General features: G+C 37.1%; 1 non-coding gene across 1 annotated transcript; it reads left to right on the plus strand.

Moving 5' to 3' along the window:
• Positions 1-2,461: 2,461 nt before the first annotated feature.
• On the plus strand, positions 2,462-2,569 carry LOC148574493 (small nucleolar RNA R71). The gene has a single exon (XR_015906854.1). It is a non-coding gene; the product is annotated as a small nucleolar RNA R71 (small nucleolar RNA).
• The last annotated feature ends 7,387 nt before the right edge of the window (positions 2,570-9,956 follow it).

Below are 9,956 nucleotides of genomic sequence, written 5' to 3' on the forward strand. Positions count from 1 at the left end.
TTGTCTTCCCATTCCTCTTTCTAGAGGTTTCTCTGGCCTTAGGTGCCATCAATGGTTATAGAAAAAAATAAAAAAGCTATGCTTTTTACCACACCAAACTTAGAATGTTGCTCGCCCTCGAGCAAAAGAAGAAAGAATAGAAGAAGAAGAAGATATGGAGGAGATGGAGGGATCTGTGTATGGATGTGAGTGGTGAATGGAGAACAGAAGGGATGGTCATGAATGGAGAGAGAGAGGGTGAGGTGGGTGGTGATCCTGTGGGATTCACAAATCCTAAGATGATCCTGTGGTGTCCACAAATCTCGAGGTGATCCTGTGGTGTCCACAGATCCTGAGGTGTCAAGGCATTTACATCCCTGCACCAATTTAGGCATGCAAAATGCCCTTGCACACAACTCTGGGCGTTCAGCGCCAGGTTGGTGCCCATTTTGGGCGTTCAACGCCCATTTGTTGCCATTTCTGGCGTTGAACGCCAGAACCATGCTTGTTCTGGGTGTTCAGCGCCAGGATGTTGCCCATTTTGGGCGTTCAGCGCCAGAACCATGCTCTGTTCTGGCGTTTGAACGCCAGGCAGATGCTCCTCCAGGGTGTGATTTTTCTTCTGCTGTTTTTGATTCCGTTTTCAATTTTTATATTTATTTTGTGACTCCACATGATCACGAACCTACAAAGACATATAACTAAGAAAAATATAGTTAGATAAATAAAAATTGGGTTGCTTCCCAACAAGCGCTTCTTTAATGTCAATAGCTTGACAGTGGGCTCTCATGGAGCCTCACAGATGTGCAGAGCTTTGTTGAGACTCTCCAACACCAAACTTAGAGTTTGGATATGGGAGTTCAACACCAAACTTAGAGTTTGGTTGTGGCCTCCCAACACCAAACTTAGAGTTTGACTGTGGGGGCTTGGGTTGACTCTGCTTTGAGAGAAGCTTTTCATGCTTCCTCTCCATGGTTGCAGAGGGAGATCCTTGAGTTTTGAATACAAGGGAGTTCTCATTCCATTGAAGGACTATTTCACCTCTGTCAACATCAATCACAGCTCTTGCTGTGGCCAGGAAAGGTCTTCCTAGGATGATGAATTCATCCTTTTCCTTTCCAGTATCCAGAACTATGAAATCAGCAGGGATGTAAAGGCCTTCAACCTTTACTAATACGTCCTCTACTTGTCCATAAGCCTGTTTTCTTGAACTGTCAGCCATCTCTAATGAGATTTTAGCAGCTTGCACCCCATAGATTCCCAGTTTCTCTATTACAGAGAGGGGCATGAGGTTTATTCCTGAACCAAGGTCACATAGAGCCTTAAAGATCATGGTGCGTATGGTACAGGGTATTATGAACTTTCCAGGATCCTGTTTCTTCTGAAGCAATGTCAGTTGATCCAGATCACTTAATTCATTGATGAACAAGGGAGGTTCAACTTCCCAAGCATCAATGCCAAATAATTTGGCATTCAGCTTCATGATTGCACCAAGAAACTTGGCAGTTTGCTCTTCAGTAACATCCTCATTCTCTTCAGAAGAGGAATACTCATCAGAGCTCATGAAGGGCATAAGGAGGTTCAATGGAATCTCTATGGTCTCTAGATGGGCCTCAGAGTCCTTTGGTTCCTCAGAGGGAAGCTCCTTATTGATCACTGGACGTCCCAGGAGGTCTTCCTCCTTGGGATTCACGTCCTCTCCTCTCCTCACAGGTTCGGCCATGGTGCTTATGTCAATGGCCTTGCACTCTCCTTTTGGATTCTCTTCTGTATTGCTTGGGAGAGTACTAGGAGGGATTTCAGTGATCCTTTTACTCAGCTGGCCCACTTGTGCTTCCAGATTTCTAATGGAAGATCTTGTTTCATTCATGAAGCTCACAGTGGCCTTGGATAGATCAGAGACTAGATTTGCTAAATTAGAAGCATTTTGTTCAGAGTTCTCTGTTTGTTGCTGAGTGGATGATGGAAAAGGCTTGCTATTGCTAAACCTGTTTCTTCCACCATTGTTAAAGCCTTGTTGAGGCTTTTGATCCTTCCATGAGAAATTTGGATGATTTCTCCATGATGAGTTATAGGTGTATCCATAAGGTTCACCTAAGTAATTTACCTCTGCTATTGCAGGGTTCTCAGGATCATAAGCTTCTTCTTCATGAGAAGCCTCTTGAGTACTGTTGGATGCAGCTTGCATTCCATGCAGACTCTGAGAGATCATATTGACTTGCTGAGTCAATATTTTATTCTGAGCCAATATGGCATTCAGAGTATCAACTTCAAGAACTCCCTTCTTCATAGGCGTCCCATTACTCACAGGATTCCTTTCAGAAGTGTACATGAACTGGTTATTAGCAACCATGTCAATGAGTTCTTGAGCTTCTGCAGGCATTTTCTTTAGGTGAATGGATCCACCTGCAGAAGTGTCCAGTGACATCTTTGATAGCTCAGATAAACCATCATAGAATATATCCAGGATGGTCCATTCTGAAAGCATGTCAGAAGGACACTTTTTGGTCAACTGTTTGTATCTTTCCCAAGCTTCATAGAGGGATTCACCTTCTTTCTGTTTGAAAGTTTGAACATCCACTCTAAGCTTGCTCAGCTTTTGAGGAGGAAAGTACTTGGCTAAGAAAGCCGTGACCAGCTTATCCCAAGAGTTCAGGCTGTCTTTGGGTTGAGAATCCAACCATAATCTAGCTCTGTCTCTTACAGCAAAAGGGAAAAGCATGAGCCTGTAGACTTCAGGATCTACTCCATTAGTCTTAACAGTATCATATATCTGCAAGAATTCAGTTAAGAACTGAAAAGGATCTTCAGATGGAAGTCCATGAAACTTGCAGTTCTGCTGCATCAGAGAAACTAATTGAGGTTTCAGCTCAAAGTTGTTTGCTCTAATGGCAGGAATGGAAATGCTTCTTCCATGTAAATTGGAATTTGGTGCAGTAAAGTCACCAAGCATTCTCCTTGCATTGTTGTTGGGTTCGGCTGCCATCTCCTTTACTTGTTCGAAATTTTCAATCAAGTTGTCTCTGGATTGTTGTAATTTAGCTTCTCTTAATTTCCTCTTCAGAGTCCTTTCAGGTTCTGGATCAGCTTCAACAAGAATGCCTTTTTCTCTGTCCCTGCTCATAAGAAAGAGGAGAGAAAAAGAAAAGAAGAGGAATCCTCTATGTCACAGTAAAGAGGTTCCTTATTGTTATTAGAAGAAAAGAAGAAGAAATTCGAACACAGATAGAAGAGGGGGTTCGAATTTGGTGATGATGTGAGGAAGAGATGTTAGTAGATGAATAAATAAATAAAATAAGATGAGAGAGGGATAATTTTTGAAAATTATTTTGAAAAAGAGTTAGTGATTTTTGAAAATAGTTTTTGAAAAATGTTAGTAATTTTCGAAAATTAAGATTTAAAATTTAAAAATTAATAAATTAAAAAGAAATTTTGAAAAAAGGAGAAGATATTTTCGAAAATGAGAGAGAGAGAGTTAGTTAGGTGGTTTTGAAAAAGTTAAGAAACAAACAAAAAGTTAGTTAGTTAGTTGAAACAAATTTTGAAAATCAATTTTGAAAAGATAAGAAGTTAGGAAGTTAGAAAAGATATTTTGAAAATCAAATTTTTGAAAAAGATAAGATGAGAAGATATTTTTGAAAAGATATGATAGAAATTAGTTTTGAAAAAGATTTGATTTTTAAAATCTCAATTAATGACTTGATTCACAAGAAATCACAAGATATGATTCTAGAACTTAAAGTTTGAATCTTTCTTAACAAGCAAGTAACAAACTTCAAATTTTTGAATCAAAACATTAATTGATTATGTTATTTTCGAAAATTTGATATAAAAATAAGAAAAATATTTTTGAAAAATATTTTTGGAATTTTCGAAAATAACTAAGAATTTTGAAAAAGATTTTATTTTTGAAAAAGATTTTGAAAAAGATAAGATTTTCAAATTGAAAATTTGATTTGACTCATAAGAAACAATTTGATTTTAAAATTTTTTGAAAAAGTCAACTCAAATTTTCGAATTTGATGAGAGAAAAAGGGAAAGATATTTTTTTGATTTTTGAAATTTTTATGAAAAACATGAAGAATATGCAATGCATGAAAATTTTTAGATCAAAACAATGAATGCATGCAAGAATGCTATGAATGTCAAGATGAACACCAAGAACACTTTGAATGTCATGATGAACATCAAGAACATATTTTTGAAAAATTTTTAATGCAAAGAAAACATGCAAGACACCAAACTTAGAATTCTTTAATGCTTAGACACTAAGAATTCAAGAATGCATATGATAAACATGAAAAGACACAAAACAAAAAATCATCAAGATCAAACAAGAAGACTTACCAAGAACAACTTGAAGATCATGAAGAACACTATGAATGCATGATATTTTCGAAAAATGCAAGATGCACATGCAATTGACACCAAACTTATGATATGACTCAAGACTCAAACAAGAAACACAAAATATTTTTGATTTTTATGATTTTCTAATTTTTTTGGATTTTTTTCGAAAATTATATGAAAAATAAAAATAAGGATTCCAAAATTTTTAATATGAATTCCAGGAATCTTGCATTCTTAGTCTAAAGCTTCAGTCCAGGAATTAGACATGGCTCACTAGCCAGCCAAGCTTTCAATGAAAGCTCCAGTCCAAAACACTAGACATGGCCAATGGCCAGCCAAGCTTCAGCATTTAACATCAGAGTATATTGATCTTGATAACAGATTGCAAGCCTCAGTCCAAATAAATTTAGACATGGCTTTACAGCCAGCCAGGCTTCACATGCTTCATGAAACACTAGAATTCATTCTTAAAAATTTTGAATAAAATTTTTGAAAACATTTTTATAATTTTTTTCGAAAACAGATGAGAGATTTTTGAAAATATTTTTGAAAGAATTTTTTTTTGAAAACAAAACGAAAAGAAAATTACCTAATCTGAGCAACAAGATGAGCCGTCAGTTGTCCAAACTCGAACAATCCCCGGCAACGGCGCCAAAAACTTGGTGCTGTTGCCGGATCAAACTTGGCACTGATGTTACCGGACCAAAAGCTTGCCGAAAACTCAAACAATCCCCGGCAACGGCACCAAAAACTTGGTGCACGAAATTGTGATCTCCAGGCTCGAACAAATTCTGGTAATGGCTCCAAATCTTGGTGCTCTGATCTTAATTCATAATTGTCACAACTTCGATACAACTAACCAGCAAGTGCACTGGGTCGTCCAAGTAATACCTTACGTGAGTAAGGGTCGAATCCCACGGAGATTGTTGGTATGAAGCAAGCTATGGTCACCTTGCAAATCTCAGTTAGGCAGATATAAATTAATAATTGTGTTTTCGAATAATAATTAATAGAATAGGGATAGAGGTACTTATGTAAATCATTGGTAGGAATTTCAGATAAGCGAATGGAGATGCTTTTCGTTCCTCTGAACCTCTGCTTTCCTGCTATCTTCATCCAATCAGTCTTACTCCTTTCCATGGCTGGCTTTATGTGATACATCACCACTGTCAATGGCTACTTTCGGTCATCTCTCGGGAAAATGATCCAATGCCCTGTCACGGCACGGCTAATCGTCTGGAGGCATCACCCTTGTCAATGGCTTCATCTTATCCTCTCAGTGAATAATATGCTCACGCACCCTGTCACGGCACGGCTATTCATCTGTCGGTTCTCGATCATGCCGGAATAGGATTTACTATCCTTTTGCATCTGTCACTAACGCCCTGCAATCGCGAGTTAGGAGCTTGTCACAGTCATTCAATCATTGAATCCTACTCGGAATACCACAGACAAGGTTTAGACTTTCCGGATTCTCTTGAATGCCGCCATCATTCTAGCTTACGCCACGAAGATTCTGGTTAAGAGATCTAAGAGATATTCATTCTAGCTTATTTCATGTAGAACAGAAGTGTTTGTCAGGCACGCGTTCATAAGGGAGAAGGATGATGAGCGTCACACATAATCATCACCTTCATCACGTTCTTGGGTGTGAATGGATATCTTAGAAGCGAAATAAGATGAATTGAATAGAAAACAGAAGTACTTTGCATTAATCTTTGAGGAACAGCAGAGCTCCACACCTTAATCTATGGAGTGTAGAAACTCTACCGTTAAAAATATATAAGTGAAGGTCCAGGCATGGCCGAGATGGCCAGCCCCCAAAACGTGATCAAAGGATCATAAGGTAATCCAAAGATGCCAAATACAATAGTAAAAGGTCCTATTTATAATAAACTAGCTACTAGGGTTTACATGAGTAAGTTATTGATGCATAAATCCACTTCCGGGGCCCACTTGGTGTGTGTTTGGGCTGAGCCTTAACTTTCCACGTGCAGAGGCCATTTGTGGAGCTGAACGCCAATTTTTGTGCCAGTTTGGGCGTTCAACTCTGGTTTTGGATCCTTTTCTGGCGCTGGATGCCAGATTTGGGCAGAGAGCTGGCGTTGAACGCCAGTTTGCGTCGTCTATTCTTCGCCAAAGTATGGACTATTATATATTGCTGGAAAGCCCCGGATGTCTACTTTCCAACGCAATTAGAAGCGCGCCATTTCGAGTTCTGTAGCTCCAGAAACTCCACTTTGAGTGCAGGGAGGTCAGAATCCAACAACATCAGCAGTCCTTCTTCAACCTCTGAATCTGATTTTTGCTCAAGTCCCTCAATTTCAGCCAGAAAATACCTGAAATCACAGAAAAACACACAAACTCATAGTAAAGTCCAGAAATGTGAATTTAACATAAAATCTATTAAAAACATCCCTAAAAGTAACTAGATTCTACTAAAAATATACTAAAAACAATGCCAAAAAGCGTATAAATTATCCGCTCATCAGTAATTATGAGATTCTGCACTTAAAGTTGTCTTTCTAAAGCTTTTACAGAAAACTGCCTTTTCTGCATTATTTTATTATTTTTATTAAAATATTATTTTTAATTAAATATTATTATTTAATATTTTATTATTATTTATTATTTTATTAATATATTTTCGAAAATTACCTTCCTTTAACCTTTTACTTTATAAATTCACTTTTTACCACCCGTAACTTTTAATATTTCTACTTTAACCACCCTAACTTTCAGAAATTACAAAATAACCCCTCAAACACCAAAATAATTACAAACTTGCCTTTTTATGAATCAAAAAGGTGTTCTTCATTGTTCTTCACCACACTCAAAGTGTTTTTCGTGTTCTTCATAAATTCTTCATATTCTTTCTCTGTTTTTACCCGTTTTTCAGTCTTTTCAGCAACCGATTTTTACCATAATTCAAAATAAATTTCCAGCCACTAAAACCCCATCTTTTCTACAATATTTTAACACAAATTGAACCCCAATTTAAGGCCTAGGGTTTCGTTTTCCAGCAGCCACAAGAACACACATTCATAGCATGAATTTCATCAAATTTCATCAAATTTTCACCAAAATTTCAACAAGAATTACTCATACAAACAATCAATTTCAAGCACAGCCAAACCATATCATAATCACACAACTCAAACACAATCAATCAAGATTAAATTCGTCAAACCCTACCTGGTTTTGCTGCTCTTAATTTGGTTAGACTTTCAGGTGGTCCTTAAGCACTTTTTCCTCCTAAATCACATCAAGAACAACTTTAAATCCAAAAATCTTCAACTAACCAAATCTCACTCAGAATGTTAGGAAGTAATTTCTAACCTTATGCTTGCTATACATTCACGTTTCTTGGCCCTCAAGTCAAGTTAAGCATGATTCCTAAGGAAAAAATCAAGAAAACACATGTTTTGCATGGTTTTCCTTGAAAACTGAATTGAAGAGGGATGGAGACAGCCATCTCACCTTATTTACAGCCTTGATATGTTATATGGTTATGTAGAGGAAGAAGAGAGGATCATTTTGGTGAAATCAGAATTTTGATTTGAGTTTTAGTTCAGAAGAAATCAAGCTTTGAAGATTAAGTGTTCATGAAAGTTTCTCTCTTTTCTCTCTTGTTATTTTCGGCCAAAATGAAGAAATGAGACAGCCTTGGAGTGTCTTGGGGGTGTAGGGTGAGTTTTGATTGGTTGGCTTGAAGGTGGATTCAAATAATATTAAAATATCTCTGGTGTATAACTACTAAAACTAGGTGTATCGGAACACACGTAAAAACATCTCTAAAAATTCTTTTCTGAGCTACTAGCATAAATGACACTAGTAACATATTTAATATGAGAACAGAACATGTATTATGAGGCCTGAGCATTGCTAAAGTCATCAAAGAGTGCCGGTGCTAAGCTGCACCAGTAAACTGTGAACCCGGTTAAACCGATTTCCTGTTTTTAACTAAAATAGACCAGGTAACCTTATAATATCATTCAAGAAGCTTCTAATACTAATATAATGATAATATTATCCTATTATCTCTTTTCTCTCATGAATCAAGTCCGGTTCGTCAAACTGAGACTATTTACAAAATACAGAATCAAAACTCTTAACCGATACGGTTTAGAAACTGGGTTTTTCGTGACTACGTTATTGAGCGTGCCTCAGAAAAAGGTTCTATCTTAAAGATGACATAATGAAAATGAGGATTGAGATACTTGATGATATATCAGAGGTTATCCCCTTACTGATCTTCCGGAGGATTCCGTGCCTTCGGAAAAGATCTCGCATACTCGAAAATCAGGGTTGTTACACATGGCGGTTAGGTTGGTGAAGGCTGTGGGACAGCGATGATCTGATAGTTAGAAATCCCTTAAGTTAGTTTACCCCTTTTTATAAAGGTTATAAAGTTATGGTTTTAATTTTAGTATGCTTTAAGTTGAATCTTATAACCGGATATGAAGCTCTAGGATTGCCTCTCGGCCAAAATGCACATCGGCGCGTAAGCGTGCATGACGCGTCCGCGCCGGTAAAAAAAAAGAGTTTTTTTTCTCATCTTCCATTTTCTTTTGTCCATTGCATTCACATACTTTTATTCTTTATATTTTCATTTTGTTTTTATGGCTTATTTTACTTCATTTTTTTCGAGTTTCTTATTTTAATAATGGTGTTGAACTTTCCTACTCAATTGTTGAGACTCTCTTGTATTATTTTGGTGGTTCGTGACTTGTAGCATTAATTGTAATATTTGTTCTACACACAAGATTAGTGCTTTAGTCCTTCCTAACTCATTACCCTTTGTTCTTGTGCCTCATTATCATTGAGTTAGGATGGGACCAATTGCTCTCATGCTTATCACTAATCTTATTTGTGTCAATTCTTATTTGAACTTGATGCTCAACATGCTCTTCATGCCTCGATTTTCCTCTTGCATCAAGTATTGGTTGATATGCCCTTTGCCTATATTTCTTTCTCACTTACATGTGTAGCTAACATGTAGTGAGAACCCTAACTTTATTTGGCATTAGCCCCCGCCTATGTTCTATCTGCTTTGATATCTTTGCTATAGGCTTGATTTCCTTTCTTTTTCTCTCCTTTTAGGTTGGCCACCAAGAAAGGAAGAATAGGAAAGTTTCTAAATGGGAAAACACACAAATCATCTGCACAACCCTTTGAAGAAGCTCATCAATTGTAGCAACCCATCCACCTTGCTCCTCTTTGCATGCACCGAGGACGGTGCAATCTTCAAGTGTGGGGAGGTCGTCCGACCGATCTCCGTGGGTAACAACTTCTTTTTCAACACCAGTGTTAGCTAGTTGTTGCATTGCATGATAGGTTGCATGTTAGTCAGAATTTGTACATATTTTACCACTTCCCTTTTATGTTAGGACTACTTGGTTAAGGTGATGATTTCTTTTCCAAGAAACTATTTTAGGGCACCTCAATTGATTTGAGTGAAAACTTTTCATAGGACTTGCTTGAATTATATATATATATATATATATATATATATATATATATATATATATATATATATTATATTGTGGAACATGTTTTGAGCTAAGAACACAAGTGATGCCAGGACATTTTGGCCAGTTTCACGGACCTTTTCTTTACTATTTTTA

The sequence above is a fragment of the Arachis ipaensis genome, chromosome B2 (genome assembly GCF_059453495.1).
Source record: "Arachis ipaensis isolate K30076 ecotype BB chromosome B2, ASM5945349v1, whole genome shotgun sequence".
Lineage (NCBI taxonomy): Eukaryota > Viridiplantae > Streptophyta > Magnoliopsida > Fabales > Fabaceae > Arachis > Arachis ipaensis.